The sequence below is a fragment of the Mytilus trossulus genome, chromosome 5, assembly GCF_036588685.1.
Source record: "Mytilus trossulus isolate FHL-02 chromosome 5, PNRI_Mtr1.1.1.hap1, whole genome shotgun sequence".
NCBI classification, from domain to species: domain Eukaryota; kingdom Metazoa; phylum Mollusca; class Bivalvia; order Mytilida; family Mytilidae; genus Mytilus; species Mytilus trossulus.
The window spans coordinates 68,431,156-68,444,222 of NC_086377.1; the positions used below are offsets into that span (position 1 = coordinate 68,431,156).

Here is a 13,067-nt window from a genome sequence, read left to right on the forward strand (position 1 = left end):
AAACGCTAAACTTTATATAAGAGATTTAAATCAACGTAGTTGATTCCGGTTTAAATAGGTTTAATTATCATATATTTTTTTATAGATGCACAACCTTAAAATTTCAGGATACTGTTATTTTACAAACAAAAAAATCCGAGCAAAAAGGGGGGAGGCGTACGCCCTTTACGCCCATCTGAATCCGCAACTGTTCAAACTTATAAAAAGTGCATGATGCCGTACCCCATCCTGACCCCCACTCCACTCTGGAAGTGCTACTCACATAGAGTTATTTCCCATTAGTTCATCAAATGGCACTTTGGATATATGGCAGACAAAAACAGAGCCGACACAACACGAACAGAACTTTGGATAAACAAGGCATGAAAAGAAATGTATACAGAGAGAGCTTGCTAGTATTGGCTGATTTTAGTATTTGCAGTTGTATGTTTAATACTACTTAGTGCTATAAAGGAAAACAAAATGAATAGAAACACAATTTCTGAGTGAGCTCAATTATAACTTGCCAAGTTTTAGTCCAAATAATTATGACGTCTTGAAAGGCTATTATATTTTTTTTCTTTGACGTCGAAGTAAGGCGTCAAAGAAAAAAAAGAAAATAGCCTTTCAAGACGTCATAATTATTTGGACTAGCCAAGTTTATAAGCAGCTGCAGTGTTTTTAAGATAGATGTACTAAAAACCTATTCTAAAAACTATCATAATAACCTAATTAAAAGTTATCCCACAAGGATGTGGTGTGTCAGTGTAAGATCACCCCTGGCCAGAGGGTGACCTAACATTGACACACCAATTCCGAATGGGATAACTATTTTACATGCCAGCTCATTCAGATTAGACGAAAAAAACATTTACAATTAATAAAATCTAGTTTAGAACGGCACACAACCATTAAAATATACTTGATATATTACTATATGATGTATACCCTTTATAACCCCTGAACAAGATGAGTATAGCAATATCTAACAATGTCAACTTGACCCACTTGCCCATCAGCCCATACTATATCGCCACTTTACAAAAAAAAATCGCCCCATTCTTGTTTACCGACTCGCCTCACTTTTGAAAAAGTGTAAAATCAAATTCAAATCAAATCAAATCAGTCTGACAACTCACTTCTTAACGAAAAAGTTTTAAACCCCTACTAATAAGGGTCTGCCAACTCGACCCACTTTACTAAAAAAAATATTGCTTCCTTAAGTATGTTAAATAACTGTTAGTTCATATCCAGTCGTCCTGGTACCATGTAGTGGTATGTGTCGTGGCTTGATATGCCAAAGGTCTTGCATGAGCTGGAATCCGGGGGCCCAGCATATAGTCCATATACACTGGATTTTTTCTACGTCAATTTTGATAAACGGTCTCTGTCATGTCTGTATAATTATAAAATTAAGTTTGATAGTGGATTTGACATCCCCCCCCCCAAATTGTTACAGAACAAAGGAATGCCTGCACAATAAAGAAATTCAAACAGATCACCCCTGTTAGAACAAATGAGCTGGGATGTAATCTTTTGGTATTACATAACACTTGTATGCAATATTTCTGCAGATACAGATAGATTTTTTTTAGAATCAGATTGCCCCATATTACATGAAACTTGCAAATTTTCCAGTGAATAAACTTATAAGTTATAGGCAGACTAGCTGAGTTAAATGATTATTAATTCTTTTAATAACAATAATATTCTATTAAAATAGTATATCTGATGAGTTAATATTTTTAATTCTAAGTTGCTTAGTGAGTAGTTTCAAGTCATGCGCTAGTGATTATCTTCATGGACCAATGAGTTAGGTTAATGTTGTAACCCTTTAGGTTTTATTATTGGTTCATTAAGTCACATGGTTTTTTTTGGAGGGAAATACTATTGTCTTGGTAAGAATTTGCTTATATCTTGAACTGAGGGGTGCTGATATAGTTTGTACTCATATTTAATGGACATCTTTGATTTTATATAAAAAAAAAAAAGTAAGTTTTCTATAACATGTCAAACATTTGTAATATATATCTCTTATTTCAACATATAACTGATATGATTTTATTGCATAAATGGTCAAAATGAAAGATTCTAGATATTTTATTAAGGTTCAACATTCTAGATAGTTTATTAAGGTTCAACATGTCAGGAATAACTATCAATATGCCAAGTTTTGTGAATCAATTACATCAATTGTGGAGAAATGTGTGAAGGTATGTTCCAATATTTCTGGTATCCTGAGGTCCATTCACCCTGAGTTCGTTTGCCCATAGAGTCCATTCGCCCTGGTTTTGTTCAACATTTCTTTTCTTTTTTTTTTGGTGGTGGCGGGGGGGGGGGGGGGGAATAAAACTGTATATATCATAAAAAATATTAGCACAATAAAAACAATCATTCTGTTAGACAAATTACATAATTTATCTCAGTTAAGTGTATAAACAAATTTAACTTTTAGCAGCAACAGTTATTATGTTTTTATTGCAGATATTGAACCAGACTAAGATTGTACATGATGTAGTACCACAAGGGTTCCAGAGTTTTATTTATACAGGACATTTGTACCTCATACAAGGTAGGTTTTGCATTCTGTTTGTTGTCTCGACTTAAAAATTATAATACTGACGCTATGTTTCTTTTAATTCATATATTGATGGTCAATATGAAAATGTTATGACGCCACACATAACAACTACAATGCTTCAGTGGTTACCTATATAATCAACTAGATATTTCCCACAACACGGGGATTTTCAAATTAAATAAGATATCGCATTAATGTACAACATATATTTTGAATTGATAGGATATCTTAAAAATTGAAGGATATGAAAATGACTTCCAATGCACAGGACAGGGATTTAACCTGTCTTCATTTATCTAGCACATCGCATACCTACTATTCTGATTGCAATGTAATAAACTTTTGTCCAAGCCTGTGACTTTTTACGCAAAAGGTAGACATAGTGTTCCTACGTTGTGTCATCAGCCTTGTCCACAAATCTTCACTCTGTGGTCAAAGCTAATGAAATTTTGACAACTTAAATGTAAAAAAAAAAGTATAACTTTTCTGCCAGTTAACATTATGGACACTAATAACTCTGTGGTTAAAGTTTTTTAAATTTGAATAACTTTCTTAAAATATCCTGGATGTCTACCAAACTTGGACAGAAGCTTGTTTATACTAGTAATCAAATACTAGCATCTAGAAGGAAATTTTTCGTTTTTCCAAACATTATTTATAAATGGACTTAGTTTTTGTTGAGCCTGGAACCTTTGTTGCAGAAAGCTCGACATAGGGATAGTGATCTGGTGGTGGCGGCATTAGCTAACTTTTTTTAAAGCTTTATAGTTTAGAAGGTGGAAGTCCTGGATGTTTCATACTTTGTACATGTATATAGATGCCTCATGTTACAGAGTTTCCGTCAGTCACATGTCCTATGTCCTTGACCTCATTTTAATGGTCCAGTGACCACTTGAAAAAAATGTTCAGATTTTTTGTAATGTTGAATTCTCTCTTATAAGTATTAGGATAATTATATTTGGTATGTGCGTACCTTGCAAGGTCCTCATGCATGTTAGTCAGACAGTTTTCACTTGACCTCGACCTCATTTGATGGATCAGTGAACAAGGTTAAATTTTGGTGGTCATGTTGGTACCTTAGATACTATAAGCAACAGGGCTAGTATATTCCGTGTATGGAAGGACTGTAAGGTGTACATTTCAAACTGGCAGGTGTCATCTGACCTTGACCTCATTTTCATGGTACAGTGGTTATAGTTAAGTTTTTGTGTTTTGGTCTGTTTTTCTCATACTTTATGCAATAGATCTACTATGTTTGTTGTATGGCATGATTGAAAGGTGTACTTTCAACATAATATCAATGATAAATAAAGAAGGCGAGACATTTCAGCGTGTGCACTCTTGTGAAACTTTTACATAGTTAACAAGTTAATGTTTGTGTTTAGGTTTGTTTAAAGGGAACGACTTATAATGTCAGAGACACTGGTAATTGGTATGCAGTTGTATTAGCAGTTGCACATCTCTTTCCATTGAGATTGTTTAGCCATGTACCTTCAGTCATTGTTCATCGACTTTCAATATTTGCATAACTTACATGTTTAAGTATTGCTATTTCAATTTCAACATTTGCATTATCAAAATTACAAAAGGCGAGACATATCTCTGTGATAACAGTTTATGTTCCTTATTGTACCCCACGCAACGAGTTGCAGAGGGTATAATGTTTTTGACCCGTCCATCCGTCCGTCTGTCAGTCCTGTTTCTTGTCATCGCAACTACTCTCAAACCACACAACAGAATTTCACGAAACCTTTTCAGATAATAAGGACATACTATGTAGTTGTGCATATCGACGGGAAATTGCATTTCAATTTTTTTTCTAGGAGTTACGCCCCTTTGAACTTGTTTACTTTAATGTACTACTGCAACAGTTTGTCATCGCAACTCCTCTCCAACTGCTCAACAGAATTTCACAAAACCTTTTCAGATAATAAGGACATACGCATATCGACGGGAAATTGCGATTCAATTTTTTTCTAGGAGTTGCGCCCCTTTGAACTTATTTACTTTAATGTACTACTGCAACAGTTTGTCATCGCAACTCCTCTCAAACTGCTCAACAGAATTTCACGAAACCTTTTCAGATAATAAGGACATACTATTTAGTTGTGCATATCGACGGGAAATTGCGATTCAATTTTTTTTCTAGGAGCTACGCCCCTTTGAACTTAATTACTTTAATGTACTACTGCAACAGTTTGTCATCGCAACTCCTCTCAAACCACACAACATAATTTCACGAAACCTTTTCAGATAATAAGGACATACTATGTAGTTGTACATATCGACGGGAAATTGCGATTCATTTTTTTTTCTAGGAGTTACACCCCTTTGAACTTATTTGCTTTAAGGTACTTCTGCAACAGTTTGTCATCTCAACTCCTCTGAAACCACACAACAGAATTTCATGAAATTTTGTAGATAATAAGGACATACTACCTAGATGTGCATATTGACAGGAAATTATTATTCAATATTTTTCTTATACAATTTTTTTTCCTTACACTTATTTAATTTCTCAAATGACAATGTGGGGTATGTGAGTGGGCTCACTAAGGATCTTTAATTTTGTACTTTTATTAGGGCATTAGTTTTCTTGTTTGAATTATTTTACAATGGACATTTTGGAGCTTTTTATAGCTGACCATGTGGTATGAGCTTTGCTTATTGTTGAAGGCCATACTTTGACTTATACTACAGTTGTTAATTTCTGGTCAGTTGGTCTATTGTTGAGAGTTTTCTCATTGGCAATCATAACCACATCTTTTTATAAAAATTTAACAATTCAAAATTAATCAAACTAAAGGAGTAGGTACGGTAATGACCAATTTTGGCCTCAAATTTCAGTTTCATCTGACGAATGATTTTGACAACTTTTTAAACACTTAAGTGTCTATTTCATTTGATTCAATTATTTTTTGTGAAAGATTTTAACTCATTTAGTCAGAAAAAAACGACCCGATTCAAGCTAAAATATGAAAAAACTACCAAATATCCGAAAAATGTCACTTTTCAGATGGTTTTTGTCAAAAATGAAAGTGGCCGCATCCGTGTTCATCCTCAATCTTTATAAATGTTATGTATTATCAACAATTACAACTTCCATTTTAATATTTTGGATGAAAACAAATGCGGCCACTTTCGTTTTACACGGAAACTGTCTAAAATTTAACTAAAATGCTTGAATTTTGATGATTTCAGTAATTTAGCATGACTTAATGGTGCTAGTTCTCAATATATGTGCATTGTATTGCCAAAAACAGCCAATTTTTATGTAGCATAACCATTCTACTATCCAATAAATAACTAAAAGTTTACATTTTAACAATTTTGTAAAACTGCTATATTTTTGGGCAAAAAAGGGCTCTTACCGGACCAACTCCTTTGTCATATGAATGGCTTATTAAACCATCCAAATAATGTTGGGTCAAATTGTGCTTTGTTGACTCTCATTGCATAAAATTTTTATTGACACAATGTTGCAGATGAAATCACTATCAATCCAAATCACAATTTATTAATGTAAACCATTATAGGTCAAGAATACTTTTGGAATAATAAATGTTATTTTTACTTTTCAGTATGTTGAGAGAAGTTCAGAACAAGCTATTATGTTTGAAGAGGAGTTGTCAGCACGTCATCATTGAATAAAGTCAGTTGGATTAGAAGTGAAGCCTAAACAGAAATGAGACAATTATCAAATAATTCAAAGACTACATGGATGTTATCTGGACTAACATTTGTATGACCCAAATGTGGTATTTTTCATATGAAGACTTACAAGGCAGGCTTTGGCAACATGTGTATGCATTTAACATGTTTAAAGACTTGAAGAACTTGTACTGCCTTCTTAAGATTTCAGTAGAATTTGTTTAAGACAGTAAATTCTGAGTATGAATTGAAGAATTTTTGCTCATTTAAATGAATTATGAAAATGTTTTGCATCTTAAATATACAAAAACAACATACCGGTAAATTATTTTTTCTTTCTTGAAACTTATTACGAAATAAATTCTTATATACTAATTCTTGATATTAACAAGTTTATTTTTAGTCTGAACGTACAACTCAATGCACTGGTTATTCACACAGAAAACTACATTTATCTCTCAGTCATATTAAAAAAAATGATATATGGTAAGATTGCCAATGAGACAACTATCCTTAAAATAAATGCCAATGATCAAAGATAATGTATACATATATAGTGTATCATGGATTCAAAGCAAAAGAGAGATTACTATATAAACATATTTTATATAAGATATCTTATATACTTTATAAGATATCTTATAAATTACATAAGATATCTTAAAATATATATATAGATATCTAATACAATTTATAAGATATCTATGATATCTTCTATATTATAAAAGATATCTTCTATAATTTATAAGATATCTTATAAAGAAAAGCATTTGAGATATTATAGATATCTCGTTAACTTTATTAGATATCTCTTTAACTTCATAAGATATCTCATTAACTTTATAAGATATTTTATATAGTTATAAGTTATCTCAAATAGTTAAAAAGATATCTTATATAGTTCATTAGATATTTTACATAATTCATTAGATATCTTATATAGTTCATGTGATATCATATATAGTTTATGAGATACCTCATATAGATAATGAGATATCATATTTAATTTATAAGATATCTTATATAAAATATATTTATAAGATATCTAATAAACTAGGAGATAAAGTACATACTATATCTTATCTACTATATAGGATATCTTATAAACTGTATAAGATATCTAATATCTTCTATATCATATAAGATATCTTAGAAAAACATATTATATAAGATATCATATTTGCTATACGAGATATCTTATTTATTATATGAGATATCGTATATAATATATAAGATATCTTATTTGTTATATGCGACATCGTATATAATAAATAAGATATCTTATTAATTATATGAGATATCTTGAAATTCGAATAAATAGTAAAACAGCTTACCATATAAAAAACTTCATTATTAAATAGATATAAGAATATGTGTCAGGTATGAGTGTCAATGAGGCAATTCACCATCCAAGTCATATCTTTCTGGTTTTACTCTTTAGTTGAGTTGCTGTCACACTGTACTGTGGAATGCAACATTTTATTCAATCCTTACAAAAACCATCAAGGATATCAAAACTAGATATCTTGTATAGAAAAGTTATTTCACTTCTTAACACAGGCAACTTGGATTCAAGGATTTTGTTATTCTTTTAGTTGTTACATTTAAAAATTATTTTCAGTGACTGAAAATGAAAAACATAACATTATGTATCAGTTAGCATTAGATACTTGTGTACACGTATGGGAAGTTAAGTCGCCATCTGTGTTTAGGGTTCACAGATACTATACCTCTGCTCTGGGTATAGTAACGTCCCCTACCATACGTATCAAGTATCCATTCTTACTGATACAAACTGAGAGTGAGGAGGCTCAGTTCGACTGAGAGTGAGGAGGCTCAGTCAAAACATATTTGCTTTTACGGTACAAACTGAGAGTGAGGGGGCTCAGTCTGCATGTGAAGCTCTGTAACATGTTTTTACGATACAAACTGAGAGTGAGGGGGCTCAGTCTGCATGTGAAGCTCTGTAACATGCTTTTAAGGGGAAATGGGTATTTTAATTGTTTTTATCAGATTTTATTGGGGACATTTTACTGTTTTTATCCAAATTTTAATTGGGGGTATTTTACTGTTTTTACTGGTACAAACTGAGAGTGAGGGGGCTCAGTCTGCATGTGGTGCTCTGTAACATGCTTTTATGGGAAAAAAGGGTATTTTATTTGTTTTTATCAAATTTTAATTGGGGGGGGGGGTATTTTACTGTTTTTACTGGTAGAAACTGAGAGTGAGGGGGCTCAGTCTGCATGTGAAGCTCTGTAACATGCTTTTATGGGAAAAAAGGGTATTTTACTTGTTTTTATCAAATTTTAATTGGAGGTATTTTACTGTTTTTACTAGAACAAACTGAGAGTGAGGGGGCTCAGTCTGCATGTGGTGCTCTGTAACATGCTTTTATGGGAAAAAAGAGTATTTTATTTGTTTTTATCAAATTTTAATTTGGGGGGGGGGGGGTATTTTACTGTTTTTACTGGTACAAACTGAGAGTGAGGGGGCTCAGTCTGCATGTGGTGCTCTGTAACATGCTTTTATGGGAAAAAAGGGTATTTTATTTGTTTTTATCAAATTTTAATTGGGGGGGGGGGGGGTATTTTACTGTTTTTACTAGAACAAACTGAGAGTGAGGGGGCTCAGTCTGCATGTGAAGCTCTGTAACATGCTTTTATGGGAAAAAAGGGTATTTTATTTGTTTTTATCAAATTTTAATTGGGGGGGGGGGGGTATTTTACTGTTTTTACTGGTACAAACTGAGAGTGAGGGGGCTCAGTCTGCATGTGAAGCTCTGTAACATGCTTTTATGGGAAAAAAGGGTATTTTATTTGTTTTTATCAAATTTTAATTGGAGGTATTTTACTGTTTTTACTAGAACAAACTGAGAGTGAGGGGGCTCAGTCTGCTTTTATGGGAAATGGGTATTTTATTTGTTTTTATCAAATTTTATTGGGGACATTTTACTGTTTTTATCCAAATTTAAATTGGAGATATTTTACTGTTTTATCTAAATTTTAATTGGGAATATCTTTTTGTTTGAAAAGGGACTGGGTATTTTATTTGATTTTATCAAATTCTAATTGGGAATGTATTTTCCAAATAGGGGATGTTTTACTTTTCAGCATGTGAAAGCTCTGTAACATGCTTTTAAGGGGAAAAGGGTATTTTATTTTATTTTATCAATCCATTTTGGGAATGGGGGACAAAGTGAATATTTTACTTGTACAAGAGACTTGTTTATTTTTTTTATTTTTTTTTATTTAGTAAAAATGTTAAGCCCCCAAGTCAAATCAAAGACTTAAAAACTGGTACTCCAAAAGGAAAAGATAAGTGAACTAACTGTGGGCATTTGTCTTGGTGAACTAGCACCTTAAAGTCCAGCTAACCCACAGGCCAGCTGGCTAGTACAAGCAGACAGGTTTTTATAAAACCATTTGGCATTTTTAAACTTTGGCATTTTTCATTTGGCTTTTTGCTTTATGTGTTTTGAACTATTTGGATTTTTATAACATTTGGCATTTTTCTTGTACTTTTTTTTCAACACACCCAAAACACTTAAATTGAGAGTTAAATATACACTTTTGGCATTCATAATGTTTATCAATCAAGGTAGCATTCTATTTTTAAAATTTACATTACACAATTTGGCTTTCTGTAACTTTGGCTGTTAATCTTTTGTACGAATGCTATGATAACCATTATGTGTAGAAAATAAGACTACATTTCTAAAAGTGGCTCAGGATCATCAAGTTCTAAGTTTCCATCTTATTTCTAAAATTTAAGTTCTTCCATATCTGATACATCATATAATATTGTATTCATCTACTAACCAAATTTTCTCATAGGGACTTAACACGAAGCAGAACTGAGGGGTATAGGTGGTAGGTGGTTAAGGGTGTTACGAATAGATGAAAAGGCGAGGAAGGGAGGGAGAAAAATAAAATGATGAAGGGTGAGGGTATATGATTGTGAGTGGAATTTGGAGAGGGAGGAAATCTGTGAGAGAATGGAATTTCATGGTAAGGGCAGGATGTACTGGTCTGGAAGTTCAGTTTTCTGTTTTGTCTCATGTAGTTTCTATTTTCTTCATCAATTCTATAAGTTTAAATATTGAAATTGCTGCCGTCTAAAATTTAACAGGGTTAACAGCCTTTCTTGTTACTGTTTATGTGCTGCTTATTTATAACTATTGTAGCACTTCTCAGTTACTAGATAGAGTTGTAGCTTTTCATCAGTTTTAGAAGCAGCTAAGTGTATCCTGTCTATTTCGGATTGACACAAGAATGACCAGGTTGTGAGACTCCAAAGTTTTTTTGATGAGTGTTTTCTCTTGTGATGGCAGGTGTCATCTGACCTTGACCTCATTTTCATGGTTCATTGGTCAATGTTAAGTTTTCGTGGTTACTGTTAACTTTATGTGACAGTTGAAATAAAGCTTTGTATCAAAACTAGTATATTTTTGTTCAGGGACCAGCTGTAAAAAGGACGCCTTCGGATGCAGAAAAGTCTTGCTACATTGAAGACCTGTTGGTGACCTTCTGCTGTTGTTTTTTCTATGGTTGGGTTGTTGTCTCTTTGACACATTCCCATTTCCATACTCAATTTTATTATATTTAGGACTATCAAAATAAAATCAATGATTAGGAAAGAAGGCAGGACATTTCAGTGTGTGCACTCTTGTTAAGTTATTTTAGTTGCTTGAAGTTGAAATTTAGGTATACCAGAAAATGTTTTTAAACAGATGTTGGGTTGAGTGCCATTTTCAGTTTTAGGCATACAGTTGTTTTTGATTAGGTATTTATTTTTGTAAACTAAGAGGACAGATTATTCATTTTCACAACTATATTTATGATATTCGAAAAAAACATACAATTTTGAAATGATTTGTTTATTATAAATGTTACATCCCCTAGTTTTTGGTGGGATTTGTGTTGTTTATTCTTTAGTTTTCTATGTTGCGTCATGTGTACTATTGTTTTTCTGTTTGTCTTTTTCATTTTTAGCCATGGCGTTGTCAGTTTGTTTTAGATTTACGAGTTTTACTGTCCCTTTTGTATCTTTCGTCCCTCTTTTCTTTTACATGTATAGTCAAGTGATTATATACCATTTAACTAGAATTAATCATCATCCTCTGCAGAAATGAATCTTTGTTTTAAGGGTTTTGGAGCCACTGAAGGTCGAAAAAGCTATAGAACAAAGGATGCAATTCATGCTTTCTTGGTGTTCAAAAGACCCTTTCATAATCTGAAAATGCAATTTTAATAATTTTTTGACAATATTTTGGTATTCTATATAAATGTATAAATTCAGTGAAAGCTGACTTAATTTTCTAGGGACGACATCAAAAGACCAATATGCATGATAAAGCAAAAATGGAATTCATATAGTTAAGTCTGTGGCTGTTGTTTTATTTTCTCTCTAAACTCATGATCAAAGACAAATAAATAAGAAACATGATTTGATATATGTCATGATATTTATTTATAACTAACTAATAGTTCTTATCAGAGCCGTGTTTACATCAGTGATTACAGGTACCCCTCTTGTCGCCCCTTTATATTTTTGATATTTTAAGCAAACATTTAAAAAATTAAACTTTCAAAAAGTGAAATAATCAAAATTGCACGTTAGGTTTAGTATTTTAAAAGTTTGATCAAGTTTCTTAAATATCAAATTTATAAACGATATTTAGAATTTTGATATTTTGATAATTTGGTTAAAATTTCAAAATTTCAAAACTTTAACACAATTTGAAATTTTGATATTTTAAAACTTTGATCAAAATTCCAAAAATCTAAAATTTCAAAACTTTTTAAAACTATGAATTGATAAGTGTTACACGGACCATTTGTATAGTAAAAGAACCTTCTTACTTAAATATACAAATCCTTGGATATGGCAAACTCATTGATATGGACAGACTAAGATAATGGTATGTATAGTATATCAGTAGTTCATTAGGACTTCCCTTCATCTTGCTTCAAACTTGGTAGACATTACATTTAAAAGTCCATTTCCCAATTAAAAATCTATTTCTGTGCAAAGAATATTATCTAGTGGGAGTTAAATTAATATAACAATTCCATCAGGTCTGCATTCAGTTCAATGTAATTTTCCAGTTAAATAATCATGTCAATTTTTTTGGCAAATTTCAGACTACATTAACTTCAAAGTAATGAACTCATAATATGGTTTCTGCATCTCAACAGATAGACAATTGAGTTGATTCACCAAATTATATTGTTTTCAAGAGATTTGCAACCTTCCTAAACCATGTTTTAAGATTTTATCTATGGCACCTGACCCCTCGCTTATTGAAATTATAGTGAAAACCCCTCGCTTATTGAAATTATGGTGAAAACTAAAACTAGAGGCTCTAAAGAGCCGGTGTCGCTCACCTAAATATATGTGAGTATTTAAGAAAGGAAGCAGATGGATTCATGACAAAAAGGGGTTTTGATGATGGTGATGTGTTTGTTCATCTTACTTTACTGAACATTCTTGCAATTTACAATTATCTCTATCTATAATGAACTTGGCCCAGTAGTTTCAGTGGAAAATGTTAGTAAAAATTTACAAATTTATGAAAATTGTTAAAAATTGACTATGATGGACAATATTTCCTTAGAGGGTCAATTGACCATGTAAGTACTATGTATTGTTCTTAGATACAGTCTGTAAGTAAAGACTATGGTTCTGAGATATAGTCTGTAAGCATTGTCTGTGGTTCTTAGGTACAGTCTGTATGTATTGTATGTGGTTCTTATATACAGTCTGTAAGTACTGTGTATTGTTCTTAGATACATGGTTCATTGGTTATAGTTAAGTTTTTGTGTTTTGGTCTGTTTTTCTCATACTTTATGCAATA

The 13,067-nt window shown here is 32.0% G+C and overlaps 1 long non-coding RNA gene across 1 annotated transcript; it reads left to right on the forward strand.

The window, feature by feature from the left end:
* The first annotated feature begins 246 nt into the window (after window positions 1–246).
* Window positions 247–6,591, forward strand: LOC134719122 (uncharacterized). The gene is made up of 3 exons (XR_010107517.1): window positions 247–423; window positions 2,464–2,551; window positions 6,142–6,591. It is a non-coding gene; the product is annotated as an uncharacterized LOC134719122 (long non-coding RNA).
* The last annotated feature ends 6,476 nt before the right edge of the window (window positions 6,592–13,067 follow it).